The sequence below is a fragment of the Gouania willdenowi genome, chromosome 13 (assembly GCF_900634775.1).
Source record: "Gouania willdenowi chromosome 13, fGouWil2.1, whole genome shotgun sequence".
Classification (NCBI taxonomy): domain Eukaryota; kingdom Metazoa; phylum Chordata; class Actinopteri; order Blenniiformes; family Gobiesocidae; genus Gouania; species Gouania willdenowi.
This window is the reverse complement of record NC_041056.1, coordinates 29,941,497-29,966,527: the sequence shown is the minus strand read 5'-3', so window position 1 is coordinate 29,966,527 and position 25,031 is coordinate 29,941,497. Positions and strand designations below refer to the sequence as shown.

The 25,031-nt window shown below is 41.8% G+C and overlaps 3 pseudogenes; all 3 read right to left on the bottom strand.

The window, feature by feature from the left end:
* Positions 1–5,465: 5,465 nt before the first annotated feature.
* LOC114474891 (ras GTPase-activating protein-binding protein 1 pseudogene) lies at positions 5,466–6,703 on the bottom strand (annotated as a pseudogene).
* Positions 6,704–14,363: 7,660 nt separating this feature from the next.
* Positions 14,364–15,567, bottom strand: LOC114474889 (ras GTPase-activating protein-binding protein 1 pseudogene; annotated as a pseudogene).
* Positions 15,568–23,166: 7,599 nt separating this feature from the next.
* On the bottom strand, positions 23,167–24,372 carry LOC114474890 (ras GTPase-activating protein-binding protein 1 pseudogene; annotated as a pseudogene).
* Between the last annotated feature and the right edge of the window lie 659 nt (positions 24,373–25,031).

Sequence of the window (25,031 nt, the reverse complement as noted above, 5' to 3'; positions counted from 1 at the left end):
TTACTTCTGTCCAACAATTGAGTGAGACCCATTTTAAGACACTTTTGTTCCCCAGAACTTTACAAAATGTTAAAGTCACAACCTCAAAGCTAAAAACCAACATACCAACAGTGAAGCAACATGATCAGAGATGATTGTTAAAGAGTAATGATATTGTAAAAACTAACATAAGACAAGGAAATAAACAAATTGACCTCAATTAGTGTTTGAGTCATTAGTTAAAGTCAGGAAATGAATTAATGTTTTGTGTCACAACCAACCATAAAGATAAAGATAACCTTTATAAGTCCCACAAAGAGAAGATTTGCAGCAGTAGATAAATAAAACAAAACAAAACAGCATAATAAAAAACAATTTCAAATAATATCTACATTTCTTTTGAACAATACCACCAAAGTCGTTTTACAATAACCTTCTCCAGTGCAGAGTGTAGAAAATAATTGACAACAATGATAAGCATTGGCTGGGACAGCATTTGTTGAGAGATTCTTAAATTGCACAAAGAGAAATATTAAATAACTTGATAAATTACTATATGCTTCATAGATATTTTTTTTGTACAAAATTCATGAACCTAACAAACATCCACAAAATACACAATTATATCACGACATTAAAGGAATGTATAATCCAAATGACAAAAATTGCTCAGCTGACAATAGACTTAGGAGCTGCTTATGAAATAAAAGCACGTTAAACACAGGCTTGTGGAGGTTGTGATGACAACCTGTAACATAGTATTCACTCAAGGAAGTACATAATTAACATAGCTCTAACTGGTTTTATGGGGTTGAAGGGATTCGTTTGTTTTGATAATAACAAAGACTTACCCTATGACCTTATTGTTCAGCTGAAGCATGTATGGAACTGTAATAAGATGGCTGATAGTGGCATGAACATGCTGCGTCCACCGGCAAATTTTTCGTACCTTGATAGGTGCAGTCATAGTTTGTACACAGTAATTTTCCTGGTCTTTTTAGAAATAACGCCACAATGTCCAGGGAACTGGATGACGAGTAACTAAGTGCTAAAAAGTTGGTTTGAAATCTTGTTTCTCCATAGAGTAACATTGGAACTGGAAATATAAAGAGGTTTGCACGAGAATATATTATTCAAACTCTAATGCTAAAATCTCCAAAATGAGAGAGAGAGAAAGAATAAAAAAAGAAATCTCCAAAATGATACAGCCCTCATATAAGGGGTTATTACATGTATTTACTTGTAGTATTATTTCAAAAACATTTCTCACATAAAATCATAACAAATGTTTTCATTATTGACCTTTAGACCAAACATCTAATGTGCGTTAATGTGATGGGTTGCAGATCGCTTTAAGCAAATAGTTAATCCCTGGTTGCAGACAGGAAGCTCTTATCTGCAAAATAACTATATGTACTAATTTTCTTAAAACTCTGCTACCAATGTACATTTGTGCACTGGCTGAGGAATCAGTCTGTTAATAACTCCTGAGAGTTTACTATGAAATATCAAATGATGAAAAAGAAATAAACTATAATCCAAGAATCCATGACCTGGCAAAAACAATGAAACTAAACTTTAACAACACATTTGTGTGGTGAATTATGACAAAAGAGGACCAAGTCTTACACTGAAGCTTAAACTTGCCACAATCACCACACAAAATAGTTGACTTATTACAGTTTTTTCCAAGTTGTGATCTACTGTTTTTCATAGGCATTTGCTGGCATTTTATAAAATGATGCAGTTTATTAGGCCGGGCTACAGGACTCAAAACACCACTCCCTTTGTTCTTCTACTTCTTGTTCTTGTTCTTCTTGTGTACACGAGTTAAAATCACTACTCCTCTGTTATTCGTGAATGAACCGGGCTGAAATTTGTTAGATATAATCTATTGATGTGTAAGCATCGACGCTCGGAGCCCGATCTTTGATTTGGGGCCCCAAAAGAAAAAAAAAAACAGTAAAAGAGTGTATTTGTTATTTATATGGGAGTCAAATATTACGATGGTTGGTGGTACCAAATCATTGGCACATACCAATAAATAAACGGGGCCCACTACCTCTTACGTGTTACGGGGGCGCCGGGGGACCCCGGGGGCCTTATTTTTCAAATGACTACTACTCCGTTTGTTCTGGTTAGATCAGAATGCAATTTGGCATGAATAATCTATAAATGAATATGATGAAATGCTTGGAGCTCTTTTTTTGAAATGGGGTAGGGGGCCAGGAGGCCCACAGACCATTTTCAGTCATTTCCAAATTTATGGGAACATAATCGTGTGATATATCGTTTCAAAGGTAATTCAACGTAGACTACAATTATGCCTCCTACAAATTCATTAGGAACCCCCTTTCTTTGGGGAAATTCCATTAAAGTTGTTTTCTCATTTATTTGTGAGTCAAATATTGTTACAGTTGGTGGTCCCGAATCATTGACATATACCAATGTATAAATGGGGCCAAATATTCCATATGTGCCACCCCCTTTTCTGGTAATTTCTATACCAGAAAAGGGGATTTTTTTTGGAATTTATCGCAATTTCCGATTTCCGAATTTATCAGAATTTATCGGAACATAGTCATGTTCATTTAGTCATTACCTTCTCCTTAGAAATCACAAAAGCTAAAAAACACACACACACAAAGGAATTTTACTCCAGTAAGTAAAGAGAAAATATAATAAAAAATAATTACAATTAAAAAGGGAATAAAGTGAAAGTGTTGCACAAAAACAGCAAGATGTTCACTGAAGGATGCACTGCTTTAGGAATCAGTCTAAGCGTGTAAGAGGAAAAGGACTAAAGCACACTGCAGAATGCGCATAAAACCAAATTTGAATGGGAATATCCACATTTCAGGGCTGCGCCACCCACAGTGCGTAACTGGGATGAAGGTGTGCAGCGATTGACTTAAGTACAGGGGGAGAATAGCACACAGACAGACATTAACAAGTCTTTACCAACTATTGAGAAAACACAAAAGTTAAAAAAAAAAAAAAACACATACACAAAAGAAAGTTTTACTCCAAAACTAAAACATATATATATATATATATATATATATATATATATATATATATATATATATATATATATATATATATATATAAACACAAACAACACAAAAGCTAAAAAAAAAAAGAACGTCTTACTCCAAAATCACCTATCCTGAGAATGAGTAACTTATCAAGATTACCTGTATGCACTGTTGAATCCTTTATTCCGGAAAGATAAGTTGGGCAGAGGTACAACAGATAAAATGTGCCACAGCATGTAAAATATAGCTTTATTTATCTTTATAACCACTGCATTGCTAGTTTTTGGCTGTTATCTGCCTTTTAAAAAATAAATTTAAAAAAAAATTTTCATTCGTTTTTATACTTCATCATAAAACACTGTTTGGTTGCCATGTTTGGTGCCGGACGGCACATTCAAGTTTGCCCAACAGTAAAACCTATTCAACATTTGACCTCAGTGTGAGGGGGTGCTAGCGCATCATCTATAGCTATTTCCCTGCACAGAGCCAATCATAGTGGCAAGCTGGAGTCACGTGTGCAGCCAGAGCCAATCGCAGGCAAGAGGAAGACAGTTTAATGCTCTTTCAATTTTGAGCTCCTGTGGACTTCTATTTTGAGGAAGCGTACTTTTTGACTGTTCCTTATTTGGTGATTACGTTTCAAAACGTTTATTTTCATGTTTGTTTTGACCGTTCGGTGTTTAGACCGGATGGACGGGACCCGGAAGTTATTGGCCGTCAATGGCCGCGGCTGTGTTGATAGCAAACGGCAAAAAACAGCAAGTTTTTCTGCGGCTACGGTATTAGAAACGCTGATATATAACCAAATGCGCAACTTGGATGTACATGCTGAACACACAGAGAGCCGTTTAGAGAGAGAGAGAGAGAGAGAGAGAGAGAGAGAGAGAGAGAGAGAGAGAGAGAGAGAGAAAGAGAGAGAGTTGCGACAACTAAAGGGTTCCAGGAAGTTTCAAATAGTTCCCGCGGGTCCATTTTTTTTCCGCATTTCAACAACCTGTGACGGAGTATGTGCATGCGCACGGCCGATGCACCTGCGTTTGTGTGAGAGATTCCACACGCGTGCGCGCGCGCGCACACACACACTTTCAGTCATGAACCCTCCTTTTGTTTCCACATCTTGCCTAATTATTTAGTTCTATAATTTAGAGGTTGCAACAAAAACTTCAAAATTGCTCTTCTATAACATAGTCAGTCAAAAAACACAATTTTTCTATAATGGTCGCTCACTCACTCACTCACTCACTCACTCACTCACTCACTCACTCACTCACTCACTCACTCACTCATTCACTCACTCACTTACTCGGAAATGGAAAAATAATTAATTTATAATCATTTTATAATTAAAACAAATGAACAAAAATATCAATTCACCCTTGGGTATGTAGTGCCTACCTTGCCTACCCTGACGGCACGTCACTGGTACTGAACATAATGAGACTACACAACACTTGTTTTTTTTTGATTATTTTATGTTTAGGATTTTTCAATTGGTTATCCTTGAAATGAATTAATTAGGTACATATATTCATCAAGTACCTGGATACTATCCTATCGTATGAAGGTAAAGCAGGGCAAACATTCAGCATGTTGCCAGTTTTTTTAATTTTTTTATTGCAAAATCAAAGTCAATTACATTCAATGACCTTTAGGCAGGACCGGAGAAATACACACACTTAAATAACATTGTTGTGATTGGCCAGGTCAGCATGATTAACATCTGCTTATCAAACCAAGTGAAAATGTCACTCTTTCCAAAAAAGAGTTGAAAAAATTAAATCCATCTGGATATCAAATATACACTGAAAAACTGATTAATAACTGGTAGACTGATTAGAATAACTAATTAATTTGTTTAATTAACTAAAATTATGTGAAAAGCAAATCTAAGATATATTCACAAAATTGCAGTTTAGAGCAGACGTGGGCAACTGGCGGCCCTCAAAGTAAACGCACGAAAATGACACAAATGCACAGAAAAGCAGAATATACACAAATTGACTCCAAAAAATATTAAATATCACAGAATAAAAATAGTAAATACGCAAAAGCACAATCATAAAATCAAACAGACAAAAATGGCAACAAATATACAAAAATTTACACAATAAACACAAGACATCTACAAACAATTTTTTTTTTTAAAAAAGCTACATTTTTCTGTATTTGATTTCAACGTTGGATTGTTTGTAACACTTTACTTGAAGTTTTCTACATAAGGCTGACAGTGGGCTGTTAATATCTTTCATTAGCATGAATAAGGTGTCATGAAGGATGTCGTTAAGTGTCAGTCGCAAGTTGAAAAATGTGACCTGAGCAGCACAAAGAGCTGTGTTTAACAATGACATGTGCCCTACTATTATGATTATTATTATTATTATTGTTCAAATCTTTGATTCAAACCCTCTGAAAAGGCTTTCCAGGCAGCACACAATGTTACGAGTCGTGTTTGTTTTTGTTAGTTTTTATTCAAAGTTCATTGACCACAGACCACAGTTCAAGTAGTTTTCAACCAATATTTGAATCTTTAGGTTGATTGGAGTTTAGCGTGAGGCAAACGTCCAGATACACAGTGGGTGGGGCTTTGGGAGAGGGCGTGGTTTCACTGCTTGAGGGCAGAGAAACGCTCACTAGGCCACCACCGCATGCCCAGAGCCAAAGCTGGGTTTGTTGGTTCCACCCCCTCGGGCCAGGGGGCCTCTGACTCCGCCCCCTCAGGGTGCTCTAGGGCGAGGACGAGCATCTCTGCGCTTGACTTCACGCGTCTTTTTCTTCTCGACATTCAGACGCACGTCGTCAAACAGCCAAATAGGTCTGCTGCTGAGGATCTTCTGGACCGGTTCAGAATTGTCAAACACCACAAAGCCAAAGTTTGGATGTTTTCCTCCGCTGATGATCTTCAAATCCAGGACTGTGTCGAACCATTCAAAGAACTCCATCAGTTCTGTCTTTTTCATGTCGTGAGGAATATTTCCTACGAACAGCTGATGAGCGTCAGGATAACGAACCATCCTTGGACCCTCAGACTTACCGCTCTGCCCCTCACGCACTGGTCGGGGGCCGCGGTGCACCACCGTTGGATTGTTGGGCCTTGGTTCTCCATCTTTCTGCTGTCTCTGAGGTCTCTCTGTGGAGTTCTGAGACTCACACTTTACCTCCACTCTGGGTTGTGTTGTGGGCGGGGCTTTAACCACGTGGGGGGATTGTTAACACTGGGAGCGAGTCCCCGTACACCTCGTCCTGGTAGGTGAACACATTGTTGTGAATATAGAGTTTGTTTGCAGCTGTTCCCTCAGGAGCCAGAAAGAAGGTCTGCATGAACCTCCTCATGGGCTGCATGTTATTGGACTGCTCCCCCATCACCTGCACCACTATGCCCTCACTCAACGTGAAGCGGGCGTCCATGTGACGAATCCTGGTGTTACAGTCCCTGAGGCTGAGCTCCGTCACTCGCTTCTGGATCTCCGACCGTCCGTTGGAGACCAAACCTCCGTGAACGTACAATGAGTCCTTCCCATAGAAGCTGTGCAGGTTCTCTGGCTCCTTGTACAGTACGGTGTAATAGTGTCGGACAAACGCTCGCCCGGCCACCTGTGCACTTGGCTTCTCCATCATCATTTCTTTGATCAGCTGAAGTCAACTGGATGTCTGCTTTTGACGATGGTCCAAAGTACTATGGTCAAAGTAACTAGCGCAGTGCTTTTAGTTCCACAATAAGGCTTTGATGTCTACCTGTGGGACTTTTAGAACATAGTGACTTCATCTTTTGAGTTACCATGACTACCTGTCAACATCAGTTATTTCCATTTTAACTCAGATTGTGTATTAATATTATTATTACTACACTGCTATCATGTTACACAATCAATCACCTTATCAATCCAGGTCAATGGGCTCCTTTGGGTGCTTTACTACTGTAGATTCAATGCTGCAAAACCATAACATTAAAGTGCTTCTTAAATTTTCAAAGATTCAGAAGGTAGAAAATGGAAGGGTGGAGAATAGTTGATTATTTTAAAGTGAGAGTGAGATATGAGATATGAAGTTGTAGTTGTGCATATTATGCTTATTGTGTTTTTTGGAGGCTGTAGCTGCTTTGTAAAAAAAAAAAAAAAAGAAAAGAAAAGAAAACAACTACTCAAGATCTCAGCCTGCAGCTTTGTTCAGTTACTGTGAGCTGACATACGTGAGGGTAGGGAGGGGAAAACACTAGTATCTGATATATGTATACTGTACACACACACACACACACACACACACACACACACACACACTTTCAGTCATGAACCCTCCATTTGTTTCCACATCTTGCCTAATTATTTAGTTCTATAATTTAGATGTTGCAACAAAAACTTCAAAATTGCTCTTCTATAACATAGTCAGTAAAAAAAACACAATTTTTCAATAACGGTCGCTCGCTCACTCACTCACTCACTCACTCACTCACTCACTCACTCACTCACTCACTCACTCACTTATTCGGAAATGGAAAAATAATTATTTTTGATCATATTATAATTAAAACAAATAAACAAAAATATCAATTCACCCTTGGGTATGTAGTGCCTACCTTGCCTTCCCTGACGGCACGTCACTGGTACTGAACATATTGAGACTACACAACACTTGTTTTTTTTTGATTATTTTATGTTTAGAATTTTTCAATTGGTTATCCTTGAAATGAATTAATTAGGTACATATATTCATCAAGTACCTGGATACTATCCTATCGTATGAAGGTAAAGCAGGGCAAACATTCAGCATGTTGCCAGTTTTTTTAATTTTTTTTTTATTGCAAAATCAAAGTCAATCACAGTCAATGACCTTTAGGCAGGACCGGAGAAATACACACACTTAAATAACATTGTTGTGATTGGCCAGGTCAGCATGATTAACATCTGCTTATCAAACCAAGTGAAAATGTCACTCTTTCAAAAAAAGAGTTGAAAAAATTAAATCCATCTGGATATCAAATATACACTGAAAAACTGATTAATAACTGGTAGACTGATTAGAATAACTAATTAATTTGTTTAATTAACTAAAATTATGTGAAAAGCAAATCTAAGATATATTCGCAAAATTGCAGTTTAGAGCAGACGTGGGCAACTGGCGGCCCTCAAAGCAAATGCACGAAAATGACACAAATGCACAGAAAAGCAGAATATATACAAATTGACTCCAAAAAATATTAAATATCACAGAATAAAAATAGTAAATACGCAAAAGCACAATCATAAAATCAAACAGACAAAAATGGCAACAAATATACACAAAAATACACAATAAACACAAGACATCTACAAACAAAAAACGGAAAAATTCACCAAATGATGGGAAAGCGACACAAAAATGACAGCAAAAACACCAAAATTAAAGAATATAAAATAATACAACAAAATACTCAAAAACAAATCCAAAAACACAGCAAACCACAAGCAAAATAGAATGAAGTTTTACTTTGATTCTCCATTTCTATTTTTTGTATTAAAAGAAAAATGTAAATGAACCCAAAAACTCTTTGTGTAACCTGTGCTACATGAAAACCGGTGTACTACCTCAAGTAAATACCTTATAAATGTTCCAGATGGTCTTGTATTTCCAAATTACAGTATTTATAGATTAAAATGAATATTGCAGCCAACAGCAGCACAAGGAAAAGTTAGAAATGTTACATTTCTAAAATATCAGAAATCAGAATCAGAATCAGAAATGTTTTTAATGGCCATGTACAGTTTTAAGGACAGTACAAGGAATTTGTCTTGGTAGTTGGTGCACAAAACAAACAACAAAAAAATAAAAAAACAAAGAACAACCCAGCAACAATAATAATAATAATAATAACAATAAATATAAAGGATGAGGGATAAATAAAGGATAGATAGAGAATAAAGGATAAATAGGATAAATATAAATATATATATATATATATATATATATATATATATATATATATATATATATATATATATATATATATATATATATATATATATATATATATATACAGTGCAGCAGATAATGTCATCATGGAGGTGGTGATCGGTTGTGGGGGGGGGTTCAGTGGGTGACTTGGGGTGTGTTCATGTGGATGGTGGCAGAGGGAAAGAAGCTGTTTTTGTGTCTGGAGGTTCTGGTCCTGATGGACCGAAACCTCCTTCCAGAAGGGAGAGATTGAAACAGTTTATGACCGGGGTGGGAGGGGTCGGCCATAATCTTTCCTGCATGCCTCAAAATCCTGGAGGCGTACAGGTCCTGGAGGGAGGGCAGATTGCAGCCGATGACCTTCTCTTCAGAGTGGATGATACGCTGCAGTCTGGCCTTGTCCTTGGTAGTAGCTGCAGCGTACCAGATGGTGATGGAGGAGCAGAGGATGGACTGGATGATGGAGCTGTAGAAGTTCACCATCATCTTTGTTGGCAGACTGAACTTCTTCAGCTGCCGCAGAGCAGCTGAAGAAGTTATCAAAAAAGCTGAGCTTTTTTGATAAGGGAGCTGATGTTCAGCTCCCACTTGAGGTCCTGAGTGATGATGGTCCCCAGGAAGCAGAAGTACTCCACAGAGCTCACTGTAGAGTCTCCCAGGGTGAGGGGGGTGAGGGGGGCTGGGTTCTTCCTGAAGTCTGCTATCATCTCCCCTGTCTTTAAAGCGTTGAGCTCCAGGTTGTTCTGGCTGCACCAGGACACCAGCCGGTCTGTCTCCCACCTGTAGTCAGACTCGTCTCCATCAGAGATGAGACCGATGATGGTCGTGTCGTCTGCAAACTTCAGGAGTTTGACCGACTGGTGGGAGGAGGTGCAGCTGTTGGTGTACAGGGAGAAGAGCAGAGGAGAAAGAACACAGCCCTGAGGAGATCCAGTGCTTATGGTCCGGGGAGCAGAGATGGGTTTTCCCAGCTTCACGTGCTGCTTCCTGTCAGACAGGAAGTCTGTGATCCACTTGCAGGTGGAGTCTTGCACGTTCAGCTGGGAAAGCTTGTCCTGAAGGAGAGCTGGGATTATAGTGTTGAAAGCAGAGCTGAAGTCCACAAACAGGATCCTGGCGTAGGAGCATGGGGAGTCCAGGTGCTGGAGGATGAAGTGGAGAGCCAGGTTTACAGCATCGTCTACAGACCTGTTGGATCTATAGGCAAACTGCAGGGGGTCCAGGTGGGGGTCGGTGATGTCCTTGATGTGGGAGAGCATGAGGCGTTCAAAGGACTTCATGACCACAGATGTCAGAGCGACGGGTCTGTAGTCATTAAGTCCTGTGATCCTCAGCTTTTTAGGGACAGGAACGGTGGTGGAGACCTTAAAACAGGCTGGTACGGTGCATGTCTCCAGTGAGAAGTTAAAAATGTCTGTGAACACTGGAGACAGCTGATCAGCACAGTGCTTTAAGGTGGAAGGAGAGACAGAGTCCGGTCCACAAGCCTTACGGGGGTTTTGTCTCCTGAAAAGTCTATTTACATCTCTCTCTTTGATGGAGAAAGGTGCCTCTGTGGGAGGGGGGGGGGGGGGGGGGGGGGGGGGGGAGATAGGTGAGAGAGCCTCTGTAAGCAGCTGTGGTGAGACTGTAGCTTTGATGTGGGGGGTGAAGGTGTTGGAGTGAGGCTGGTCAGAGGTGTGAGGGGGGATGGAGTCAGGTCTGTCCCATTGTCTGTCAAATCTACAATAGAAGTTATTCAGACTGTTGGCCAGGCAGAGGTCGTTAGCAGCAGCAGGGGCTCTGGGCTTGTAGTTTGTAATTTGCCTGAGCCCTCTCCAGACAGAAGCCGAGTCATTCGCAGAGAACTGATGTTGTAGCTTCTCTGAGTACAAACGTTTGGCTTTTCTCACCTCCTTTCCAAACGTGTACTTCGACTCTCTGTACCTGGCTCTATCTCCACCCCTGAAAGCGACCTCTTTGTCTGCCCTCAGCCCTCTGAGCTTAGCTGTGAACCAGGGTTTGTCATTGTTATAACTCACCCTGGTCTTTGATGGAATGCAGCTGTCCTCACAGAAGCTGATGTAGGACGTCACAGCGTCTGTAAACTCATCCAGAGAACTGTTCGCAGACCTGAAAACATCCCAGTCAGTACAGTCCAAACACTCCTGGAGTTTCTCCACTGCTTCACTGGTCCACTGTTTAGATTCCTTCACCACAGGTTTACAGAGCTTCAGCCTCTGTCTGTATGAAGGAATCAGGGGGACCATCAAATGGTCCGATAGGCCCAGTGCAGCACGGGAAACGGCGTGATAAGCACTGCTTAGTGTGGTGTAACAGTGATCCAGTGTCTTCTCCTCTCTGGTCGGACATTTAATTAATTGTCTATATTTGGGGAGCTGGTGTGAGAGGTCCCCTTTATTAAAGTCACCAAGCACAATGATAAAAGAGTCCGGGTAGGTCCGCTCCATGCACAGGATCTGGTCGGCGAGTGTGCGCTGTGCCTCGCGCACATCAGCTGACGGTGGGATGTACACACCAACCAGGATGAATGAAGTGAACTCACGGGGAGAATAGAAGGGTTTGCTGTTGATAATAAAGGATTCCAGGTGAGGAGAGCAGTGCTGAAGGATCACTGTCACGTCGTTACACCAGTTGCTGTTCACATAAAAGCAGATTCCTCCACCTTTCCTCTTCCCGGTGAGCTCCGCGTCTCGGTCCGGTCCGTGACGTTGGAAGCCGGCCAACTGCAGCGCAGAGTCCGGTACCGCTCCACACAGCCAGGTTTCCGTGAAGCACAGAACAGAAGATGAGGAGAAGTCTCTGTTTCTACCCAACAGCAGCTGGAGTTCGTCCACTTTGTTACACAGTGAGCGCACGTTAGAGAGGAATATCCCCGGTAACGGTGTGCGTCGGCCGCGCTGGCGGAGGCGCACAAGCGCACCAGCTCTTTTTCCTCTCCTCCGGCGCTTCACTGCGTGAGCAAAGGTGAGCGCACCTTTGAGTAAAATGTCCAGTAAATCCACAGAGGAAGCGATTAAAGTGGGAAATAAATCTGTGGGGCTTGTTGCCCATTCCTAAATAATGTCATTCATAAAACTACAAAAATCCATGCACTCTAAATCCACCTCTGGCATGTTCCCTGCCAGTGTGGATTAGGTCTGTGTCATTTGCAGAATATCATATTACTAATTAAACTCCTCCTTTTTTTGTGCCAGAGAAAATAGGATCATCTTGTCTCACCCTATTTATTCCTAATTTCAGGTGACATGCAGCCACACACACACACACACACACACACACACACACACACACACACACACACACACACACACACACACACACACACACACACACACACACACACACACTTCAGAGCAGATTTTCATAAATTTGAAGCCTCATTTGATCAATTTCTCTGATTATTCAAACTTGGAAGTATCTGTATAACTGTACGTTTTTGATTGACATGGTTTTCTAGAGAGGGAAAGTCTTTGTATCATTAAAGAGGTTGTTTTGATTCTTCAAATGTGTACACTATATGCAATCAGAATATAAATTCATTCAATGAAAATCCAGTTATTATTTATATACTGTTTTTGTTATGTTGTTATTTTAGGTGCATAGCAAATCCCTGGAAGAATATTTTCAAACAGGTATGTATCTCATTTCAGATACCGTGCATTAAAGTGCAGTAAATGCACTTGTACTACAAAATTTGCTACATAGCAGTTGATGTCCAAAACCTCCCACTCCAGATGACCTGCTCTATTTGATGCTTCTCATGTGAGCTTCAAGTGCATCCTGATATTTCAATTTACTGTAAAAGAACAAAAACACAAAAGAAAAACAAAACTGACTGATAAGCTGTTAAAATCTGTATTTTAAGTTGTGTACTAATAAAGAAACAGCCCTATGTTTAAATTTTTTCAAGTAATGGTGTGACAACCTGCAAAATGCCTTTGCAGCCTCAGTCACTTATTTTTCTCGTTTTTTTCCCACACCACCGGTTCACTCCCCTGTTCAGCCTCTTACTCTGACCTCACCCTAACGCCCATCTCTGTCTCCTCGCCTTTTCACTTATCCCCGGTTCCTCCGCTGGGCAAGCCTCCTGCCTGCGGTAGTTAAATGGCATACCTCAGAGAGCCGTGGAGGAGCAGCATCGGTTTCTGGGTCGGAGCGGAGCGTGTCCGTGGAGACTGCATACCGGATTGTTCGAGGTCCTCACCAGTTGCGTCCTTACTGGAGGAAGTCCATCCACTCACGGTGCCAGTCATTGCCGCAAATAGTTTTTAGAGCTGGAAACAGTCAGTCGCAGACCCAGACATTACCGCTTCCTGGTAGCTGCAAAGCGTCGGTGACGTCAGACGCACACCGCACGTACACGTCTGACCAGACACTGGACTGTCCGTGAGTTTCTTTTGTTTTGTGTTTCCTTTATTTCATATAATATTATTTACTGCTGTTATGATATTGAAGGAAGTATGTTAAAATAATATTGAATATGTTTATTCTAGCCTGCTTTGTGCAGTCAACTCACACTTCCGCCTGCCGTCTGTGTGACGTCATTGACTTTTTTTGCAGTACGTAAAAACTTTATGTTTAATATTTTTATATCTCATGTTGAAAGAAAGAATATGATTTCAAACACAGTTCTGTTTATTTAGATACGCTGTGGAGCAAGGAAATTGGGGGGGAGTGAGAACTTCTGACTCCTCTGGACCTTTGTGGATATATTTGAGTTGTAGCTGTATGATGTGTGTTGGAGAGCAAAGGACTCACTCACATGTCTGTGTGTATATTTATTTGGTGTGGACAACTTCAATATACTTGTAAAGAATTACATTTCCTGAGTGTGTTGTTTTTTTTCAGTCTATATGTCATATGTAACAGGGTGTATGTCTAGGAGCATATGTCCAAGTGAGGTTTGACATTTTAAAGGAACCTCATCGACTGTACAGACAAAACAAAATTCATACTAATACAAATATCCTATACGTCAGGAGGGAAACCTGGCTGGCACCCATAAAAACAGAACCTAACATTCATAGCAACAATAACCATTCACAAACTGCCAAACCGTCACAATGGTAGAAAATGAGTAGTAGTAAAGAAAAAAGTTAAAAAAAATATTTTTAAAAAAGCTACATTTTTCTCTATTTGATTTCAACGTTGGATTGTTTGTAACACTTTACTTGAAGTTTTCTACATAAGGCTGACAGTGGGCTGTTAATATCTTCCATTAGCATGAATAAGGTGTCATGAAGGATGTCGTTAAGTGTCAGTCGCAAGTTGAAAAATGTGACCTGAGCAGCACAAAGAGCTGTGTTTAACAATGACATGTGCCCTACTATTATGATTATTATTATTATTATTGTTCAAATCTTTGATTCAAACCCTCTGAAAAGGCTTTCCAGGCAGCACACAATGTTATGAGTCGTGTTTGTTTTTGTTAGTTTTTATTCAAAGTTCATTGACCACAGACCACAGTTCAAGTAGTTTTCAACCAATATTTGAATCTTTAGGTTGATTCTAGTTCAGCGTGAGGCAAACGTCCAGATACACAGTGGGTGGGGCTTTGGTAGAGGGCGTGGTTTCACTGCTTGAGGGCAGAGAAACGCTCACTAGGCCACCACCGCATGCTCAGAGCCAAAGCTGGGTTTGTTGGTTCCACCCCCTCGGGTCAGGGGGCCTCTGACTCCGCCCCCTCAGGGTGCTCTAGGGCGAGGACGAGCATCTCTGCGCTTGACTCTGCTGAGGATCTTCTGGACCGGTTCAGAATTGTCAAACACCACAAAGCCAAAGTTTGGATGTTTTCCTCCGCTGATGATCTTCAAAGCCAGGACTGTGCCGAACCATTCAAAGAACTCCATCAGTTCTGTCTTTTTCACGTCGTGAGGAATATTTCCTACGAACAGCTGATGAGCGTCAGGATAACGAACCATCCTTGGACCCTCAGACTGACCGCTCTGCCCCTCACGCACTGGTCGGGGGCCGCGGTGCACCACCGTTGGATTGTTGGGCCTTGGTTCTCCATCTTTCTGCTGTCTCTAAGGTCTCTCTGTGGAGTTCTGAGACTCACACTTTACCTCCACTCTGGGTTGTGTTGTGGGTGGGGCTTTAACCACGTGTGGGGGGATTGTTAACACTGGGAGCGAGTCCCCGTACACCTCGTCCTGGTAGGTGAACACATTGTTGTGAATATAGAGTTTGTTTGCAGCTGTTCCCTCAGGAGCCAGAAAGAAGGTCTGCATGAACCTCCTCATGGGCTGCATGTTATTGGACTGCTCCCCCATCACCTGCACCACTATGCCCTCACTCAACGTGAAGCGGGCGTCCATGTGACGAATCCTGGTGTTACAGTCCCTGAGGCTGAGCTCCGTCACTCGCTTCTGGATCTCCGACCGTCCGTTGGAGACCAAACCTCCGTGAACGTACAATGAGTCCTTCCCATAGAAGCTGTGCAGGTTCTCTGGCTCCTTGTACAGTACGGTGTAATAGTGTCGGACAAACGCTCGCCCGGCCACCTGTGCACTTGGCTTCTCCATCATCATTTCTTTGATCAGCTGAAGTCAACTGGATGTCTGCTTTTGACGATGGTCCAAAGTACTATGGTCAAAGTAACTAGCGCAGTGCTTGTAGTTCCACAATAAGGCTTTGATGTCTACCTGTGGGACTTTTAGAACATAGTGACTTCATCTTTTGAGTTACCATGACTACCTGTCAACATCAGTTATTTCCATTTTAACTCAGATTGTGTATTAATATTATTATTACTACACTGCTATCATGTTACACAATCAATCACCTTATCAATCCAGGTCAATGGGCTCCTTTGGGTGCTTTACTACTGTAGATTCAATGCTGCAAAACCATAACATTAAAGTGCTTCTTAAATTTTCAAAGATTCAGAAGGTAGAAAATGGAAGGGTGGAGAATAGTTGATTATTTTAAAGTGAGAGTGAGATATGAAGTTGTAGTTGTGCATATTATGCTTATTGTGTTTTTTGGAGGCTGTAGCTGCTTTGTAAAAAAAAAAAAAAAAAGAAAAGAAAAGAAAACAACTACTCAAGATCTCAGCCTGCAGCTTTGTTCAGTTACTGTGAGCTGACATACGTGAGGGTAGGGAGGGGAAAACACTAGTATCTGATATATGTATACTGTACACACACACACACACACACACACACACACACACACACACACACACACACACACACACACACACACACACACTTAAAGTCATGAACCCTCCATTTGTTTCCACATCTTGCCTAATTATTTAGTTCTATAATTTAGATGTTGCAACAAAAACTTCAAAATTGCTCTTCTATAACATAGTCAGTAAAAAAAACACAATTTTTCAATAACGGTCGCTCGCTCACTCACTCACTCACTCACTCACTCACTCACTCACTCACTCACTCACTCACTCACTCACTCACTTATTCGGAAATGGAAAAATAATTATTTTTGATCATATTATAATTAAAACAAATAAACAAAAATATCAATTCACCCTTGGGTATGTAGTGCCTACCTTGCCTACCCTGACGGCACGTCACTGGTACTGAATATATTGAGACGACACAACACTTGTTTTTTTTTTTTTGGATTATTTTATGTTTAGGATTTTTCAATTGGTTATCCTTGAAATGAATTAATTAGGTACATATATTCATCAAGTACCTGGATACTATCCTATCGTATGAAGGTAAAGCAGGGCAAACATTCAGCATGTTGCCAGTTTTTTTAATTTTTTTTATTGCAAAATCAAAGTCAATTACAGTCAATGACCTTTAGGCAGGACCGGAGAAATACACACACTTAAATAACATTGTTGTGATTGGCCAGGTCAGCATGATTAACATCTGCTTATCAAACCAAGTGAAAATGTCACTCTTTCAAAAAAAGAGTTGAAAAAATTAAATCCATCTGGATATCAAATATACACTGAAAAACTGATTAATAACTGGTAGACTGATTAGAATAACTAATTAATTTGTTTAATTAACTAAAATTATGTGAAAAGCAAATCTAAGATATATTCACAAAATTGCAGTTTAGAGCAGACGTGGGCAACTGGCGGCCCTCAAAGCAAATGCACGAAAAAGACACAAATGCACAGAAAAGCAGAATATATACAAATTGACTCCAAAAAATATTAAATATCACAGAATAAAAATAGTAAATACGCAAAAGCACAATCATAAAATCAAACAGACAAAAATGGCAACAAATATACACAAAAATACACAATAAACACAAGACATCTACAAACAAAAAACGGAAAAATTCACCAAATGATGGGAAAGCGACACAAAAATGACAGCAAAAACACCAAAATTAAAGAATATAAAATAATACAACAAAATACTCAAAAACAAATCCAAAAACACAGCAAACCACAAGCAAAATAGAATGAAGTTTTACTTTGATTCTCCATTTCTATTTTTTGTATTAAAAGAAAAATGTAAATGAACCCAAAAACTCTTTGTGTAACCTGTGCTACATGAAAACCGGTGTACTACCTCAAGTAAATACCTTATAAATGTTCCAGATGGTCTTGTATTTCCAAATTACAGTATTTATAGATTAAAATGAATATTGCAGCCAACAGCAGCACAAGGAAAAGTTAGAAATGTTACATTTCTAAAATATCAGAAATCAGAATCAGAATCAGAAATGTTTTTAATGGCCATGTACAGTTTTAAGGACAGTACAAGGAATTTGTCTTGGTAGTTGGTGCACAAAACAAACAACAAAAAAATAAAAAAACAAAGAACAACCCAGCAACAATAATAATAATAATAATAACAATAAATATAAAGGATGAGGGATAAATAAAGGATAGATAGAGAATAAAGGATAAATAGGATAAATATAAATATATATATATATATATATATATATATATATATATATATATATATATATATATAATATATATACAGTGCAGCAGATAATGTCATCATGGAGGTGGTGATCGGTTGTGGGGGGGGTTCAGTGGGTGACTTGGGGTGTGTTCATGTGGATGGTGGCAGAGGGAAAGAAGCTGTTTTTGTGTCTGGAGGTTCTGGTCCTGATGGACCGAAACCTCCTTCCAGAAGGGAGAGATTGAAACAGTTTATGACCGGGGTGGGAGGGGTCGGCCATAATCTTTCCTGCATGCCTCAAAATCCTGGAGGCGTACAGGTCCTGGAGGGAGGGCAGATTGCAGCCGATGACCTTCTCTTCAGAGTGGATGATACGCTGCAGTCTGGCCTTGTCCTTGGTAGTAGCTGCAGCGTACCAGATGGTGATGGAGGAGCAGAGGATGGACTGGATGATGGAGCTGTAGAAGTTCACCATCATCTTTGTTGGCAGACTGAACTTCTTCAGCTGCCGCAGGAAGTACATCCTCTGCTGAGCTTTTTTGATAAGGGAGCTGATGTTCAGCTCCCACTTGAGGTCCTGAATGATGATGGTCCCCAGGAAGCAGAAGTACTCCACAGAGCTCACTGTAGAGTCTCCCAGGGTGAGGGGGGTGAGGGGGGCTGGGTTCTTCCTGAAATCTGCTATCATCTCCCCTGTCTTTAAAGCGTTGAGCTCCAGGTTGTTCTGGCTGCACCAGGACACCATCGGTCTGTCTCCCACCTGTAGTCAGACTCGTCTCCATCAGAGATGAGACCGATGATGGTCGTGTCGTCTGCAAACTTCAGGAGTTTGACCGACTGGTGAGAGGAGGTGCAGCTGTTGGTGTACAGAGAGAAGAGCAGAGGAGAAAGAACACAGCCCTGAGGAGATCCAGTGCTGATAGTCCGGGGAGCAGAGATGGGTTTTCCCAGCTTCACGTGCTGCTTCCTGTCAGACAGGAAGTCTGTGATCCACTTGCAGGTAGAGTCTTGCACGTTCAGCTGGGAAAGCTTGACGTGTTGAAAGCAGAGCTGAAGTCCACAAACAGGATCCTGGCGTAGGAGCCTGGGGAGTCCAGGTGCTGGAGGATGAAGTGGAGAGCCAGGTTTACAGCATCGTCTACAGACCTGTTGGATCTATAGGCAAACTGCAGGGGGTCCAGGTGGGGGTCGGTGGTGTCCTTGATGTGGGAGAGCATGAGGCGTTCAAAGGACTTCATGACCACAGATGTCAGAGCGACGGGTCTGTAGTCATTAAGTCCTGTGATCCTCAGCTTTTTAGGGACAGGAACGGTGGTGGAGACCTTAAAACAGGCTGGTACGGTGCATGTCTCCAGTGAGAAGTTAAAAATGTCTGTGAACACTGGAGACAGCTGATCAGCACAGCGCTTTAAGGTGGAAGGAGAGACAGAGTCCGGTCCACAAGCCTTACGGGGGTTTTGTCTCCTGAAAAGTCTATTTACATCTCTCTCTTTGATGGAGAAAGGTGCCTCTGTGGGAGGGGGGGGGGGGGGGGGGGGGGGGGGGGGGGGGGGGGAAGATAGGGGAGAGAGCCTCTGTAAGCAGCTGTGGTGAGACTGTAGCTTTGATGTGGGGGGTGAAGGTGTTGGAGTGAGGCTGGTCAGAGGTGTGAGGGGGGATGGAGTCAGGTCTGTCCCATTGTCTGTCAAATCTACAATAGAAGTTATTCAGACTGTTGGCCAGGCAGAGGTCGTTAGCAGCAGCAGGGGCTCTGGGCTTGTAGTTTGTAATTTGCCTGAGCCCTCTCCAGACAGAAGCCGAGTCATTCGCAGAGAACTGATGTTGTAGCTTCTCTGAGTACAAACGTTTGGCTTTTCTCACCTCCTTTCCAAACGTGTACTTCGACTCTCTGTACCTGGCTCTATCTCCACCCCTGAAAGCGACCTCTTTGTCTGCCCTCAGCCCTCTGAGCTTAGCTGTGAACCAGGGTTTGTCATTGTTATAACTCACCCTGGTCTTTGATGGAATGCAGCTGTCCTCACAGAAGCTGATGTAGGACGTCACAGCGTCTGTAAACTCATTCAGAGAACTGTTCGCAGACCTGAAAACATCCCAGTCAGTACAGTCCAAACACTCCTGGAGTTTCTCCACTGCTTCACTGGTCCACTGTTTAGATTCCTTCACCACAGGTTTACAGAGCTTCAGCCTCTGTCTGTATGAAGGAATCAGGGGGACCATCAAATGGTCCGATTGGCCCAGTGCAGCACGGGAAACGGCGTGATAAGCACTGCTTAGTGTGGTGTAACAGTGATCCAGTGTCTTCTCCTCTCTGGTCGGACATTTAATTAATTGTCTATATTTGGGGAGCTGGTGTGAGAGGTCCCCTTTATTAAAGTCACCAAGCACAATGATAAAAGAGTCCGGGTAGGTCCGCTCCATGCACAGGATCTGGTCGGCGAGTGTGCGCTGTGCCTCGCGCACATCAGCTGACGGTGGGATGTACACACCAACCAGGATGAATGAAGTGAACTCACGGGGAGAATAGAAGGGTTTGCTGTTGATAATAAAGGATTCCAGGTGAGGAGAGCAGTGCTGGAGGATCACTGTCACGTCGTTACACCAGTTGCTGTTCACATAAAAGCAGATTCCTCCACCTTTCCTCTTCCCGGTGAGCTCCGCGTCTCGGTCCGGTCCGTGACGTTGGAAGCCGGCCAACTGCAGCGCAGAGTCCGGTACCGCTCCACACAGCCAGGTTTCCGTGAAGCACAGAACAGAAGATGAGGAGAAGTCTCTGTTTCTACCCAACAGCAGCTGGAGTTCGTCCACTTTGTTACACAGTGAGCGCACGTTAGAGAGGAATATCCCCGGTAACGGTGTGCGTCGGCCGCGCTGGCGGAGGCGCACAAGCGCACCAGCTCTTTTTCCTCTCCTCCGGCGCTTCACTGCGTGAGCAAAGGTGAGCGCACCTTTGAGTAAAATGTCCAGTAAATCCACAGAGGAAGCGATTAAAGTGGGAAATAAATCTTTGCGGCTTGTTGCCCATTCCTAAATAATGTCATTCATAAAACTACAAAAATCCATGCACTCTAAATCCACCTCTGGCATGTTCCCTGCCAGTGTGGATTAGGTCTGTGTCATTTGCAGAATATCATATTACTAATTAAACTCCTCCTTTTTTTGTGCCAGAGAAAATAGGATCATCTTGTCTCACCCTATTTATTCCTAATTTCAGGTGACATGCAGCCACACACACGCACACACACACACACACGCACACACACACACACACACACACACACACACACACACACACACACACACACACACACACACACACACACACACACACACACACTTCAGAGCAGATTTTCATAAATTTGAAGCCTCATTTGATCAATTTCTCTGATTATTCAAACTTGGAAGTATCTGTATAACTGTACGTTTTTGATTGACATGGTTTTCTAGAGAGGGAAAGTCTTTGTATCATTAAAGAGGTTCAGAATATAAAGTCATTCAATGAAAATCCAGTTATTATTTATATACTGTTTTTGTTATGTTGTTATTTTAGGTGCATAGCAAATCCCTGGAAGAATATTTTCAAACAGGTATGTATCTCATTTCAGATACCGTGCATTAAAGTGCAGTAAATGCACTTGTACTACAAAATTTGCTACATAGCGGTTGATGTCCAAAACCTCCCACTCCAGATGACCTGCTCTATTTGATGCTTCTCATGTGAGCTTCAAGTGCATCCTGATATTTCAATTTACTGTAAAAGAACAAAAACACAAAAGAAAAACAAAACTGACTGATAAGCTGTTAAAATCTGTATTTTAAGTTGTGTACTAATAAAGAAACAGCCCTATGTTTAAATTTTTTCAAGTAATGGTGTGACAACCTGCAAAATGCCTTTGCAGCCTCAGTCACTTATTTTTCTCGTTTTTTTCCCACACCACCGGTTCACTCCCCTGTTCAGCCTCTTACTCTGACCTCACCCTAACGCCCATCTCTGTCTCCTCGCCTTTTCACTTATCCCCGGTTCCTCCGCTGGGCAAGCCTCCTGCCTGCGGTAGTTAAATGGCATACCTCAGAGAGCCGTGGAGGAGCAGCATCGGTTTCTGGGTCGGAGCGGAGCGTGTCCGTGGAGACTGCATACCGGATTGTTCGAGGTCCTCACCAGTTGCGTCCTTACTGGAGGAAGTCCATCCACTCACGGTGCCAGTCATTGCCGCAAATAGTTTTTAGAGCTGGAAACAGTCAGTCGCAGACCCAGACATTACCGCTTCCTGGTAGCTGCAAAGCGTCGGTGACGTCAGACGCACACCGCACGTACACGTCTGACCAGACACTGGACTGTCCGTGAGTTTCTTTTGTTTTGTGTTTCCTTTATTTCATATAATATTATTTACTGCTGTTATGATATTGAAGGAAGTATGTTAAAATAATATTGAATATGTTTATTCTAGCCTGCTTTGTGCAGTCAACTCACACTTCCGCCTGCCGTCTGTGTGACGTCATTGACTTTTTTTGCAGTACGTAAAAACTTTATGTTTAATATTTTTATATCTCATGTTGAAAGAAAGAATATGATTTCAAACACAGTTCTGTTTATTTAGATACGCTGTGGAGCAAGGAAATTGGGGGGAGTGAGAACTTCTGACTCCTCTGGACCTTTGTGGATATATTTGAGTTGTAGCTGTATGATGTGTGTTGGAGAGCAAAGGACTCACTCACATGTCTGTGTGTATATTTATTTGGTGTGGACAACTTCAATATACTTGTAAAGAATTACATTTCCTGAGTGTGTTGTTTTTTTTCAGTCTATATGTCATATGTAACAGGGTGTATGTCTAGGAGCATATGTCCAAGTGAGGTTTGACATTTTAAAGGAACCTCATCGACTGTACAGACAAAACAAAATTCATACTAATACAAATATCCTATACGTCAGGAGGGAAACCTGGCTGGCACCCATAAAAACAGAACCTAACATTCATAGCAACAATAACCATTCACAAACTGCCAAACCGTCACAATGGTAGAAAATGAGTAGTAGTAAAGAAAAAAGTTAAAAAAAATATTTTTAAAAAAGCTACATTTTTCTCTATTTGATTTCAACGTTGGATTGTTTGTAACACTTTACTTGAAGTTTTCTACATAAGGCTGACAGTGGGCTGTTAATATCTTTCATTAGCATGAATAAGGTGTCATGAAGGATGTCGTTAAGTGTCAGTCGCAAGTTGAAAAATGTGACCTGAGCAGCACAAAGAGCTGTGTTTAACAATGACATGTGCCCTACTATTATGATTATTATTATTATTATTGTTCAAATCTTTGATTCAAACCCTCTGAAAAGGCTTTCCAGGCAGCACACAATGTTATGAGTCGTGTTTGTTTTTGTTAGTTTTTATTCAAAGTTCATTGACCACAGACCACAGTTCAAGTAGTTTTCAACCAATATTTGAATCTTTAGGTTGATTCTAGTTCAGCGTGAGGCAAACGTCCAGATACACAGTGGGTGGGGCTTTGGTAGAGGGCGTGGTTTCACTGCTTGAGGGCAGAGAAACGCTCACTAGGCCACCACCGCATGCTCAGAGCCAAAGCTGGGTTTGTTGGTTCCACCCCCTCGGGTCAGGGGGCCTCTGACTCCGCCCCCTCAGGGTGCTCTAGGGCGAGGACGAGCATCTCTGCGCTTGACTCTGCTGAGGATCTTCTGGACCGGTTCAGAATTGTCAAACACCACAAAGCCAAAGTTTGGATGTTTTCCTCCGCTGATGATCTTCAAAGCCAGGACTGTGCCGAACCATTCAAAGAACTCCATCAGTTCTGTCTTTTTCACGTCGTGAGGAATATTTCCTACGAACAGCTGATGAGCGTCAGGATAACGAACCATCCTTGGACCCTCAGACTGACCGCTCTGCCCCTCACGCACTGGTCGGGGGCCGCGGTGCACCACCGTTGGATTGTTGGGCCTTGGTTCTCCATCTTTCTGCTGTCTTTAAGGTCTCTCTGTGGAGTTCTGAGACTCACACTTTACCTCCACTCTGGGTTGTGTTGTGGGTGGGGCTTTAACCACGTGTGGGGGGATTGTTAACACTGGGAGCGAGTCCCCGTACACCTCGTCCTGGTAGGTGAACACATTGTTGTGAATATAGAGTTTGTTTGCAGCTGTTCCCTCAGGAGCCAGAAAGAAGGTCTGCATGAACCTCCTCATGGGCTGCATGTTATTGGACTGCTCCCCCATCACCTGCACCACTATGCCCTCACTCAACGTGAAGCGTGCGTCCATGTGACGAATCCTGGTGTTACAGTCCCTGAGGCTGAGCTCCGTCACTCGCTTCTGGATCTCCGACCGTCCGTTGGAGACCAAACCTCCGTGAACGTACAATGAGTCCTTCCCATAGAAGCTGTGCAGGTTCTCTGGCTCCTTGTACAGTACGGTGTAATAGTGTCGGACAAACGCTCGCCCGGCCACCTGTGCACTTGGCTTCTCCATCATCATTTCTTTGATCAGCTGAAGTCAACTGGATGTCTGCTTTTGACGATGGTCCAAAGTACTATGGTCAAAGTAACTAGCGCAGTGCTTGTAGTTCCACAATAAGGCTTTGATGTCTACCTGTGGGACTTTTAGAACATAGTGACTTCATCTTTTGAGTTACCATGACTACCTGTCAACATCAGTTATTTCCATTTTAACTCAGATTGTGTATTAATATTATTATTACTACACTGCTATCATGTTACACAATCAATCACCTTATCAATCCAGGTCAATGGGCTCCTTTGGGTGCTTTACTACTGTAGATTCAATGCTGCAAAACCATAACATTAAAGTGCTTCTTAAATTTTCAAAGATTCAGAAGGTAGAAAATGGAAGGGTGGAGAATAGTTGATTATTTTAAAGTGAGAGTGAGATATGAAGTTGTAGTTGTGCATATTATGCTTATTGTGTTTTTTGGAGGCTGTAGCTGCTTTGTAAAAAAAAAAAAAAAAAAGAAAAGAAAAGAAAACAACTACTCAAGATCTCAGCCTGCAGCTTTGTTCAGTTACTGTGAGCTGACATACGTGAGGGTAGGGAGGGGAAAACACTAGTATCTGATATATGTATACTGTACACACACACACACACACACACACACACACACACACACACACACACACACACACACACACACACACACACACACACACACACACTTAAAGTCATGAACCCTCCATTTGTTTCCACATCTTGCCTAATTATTTAGTTCTATAA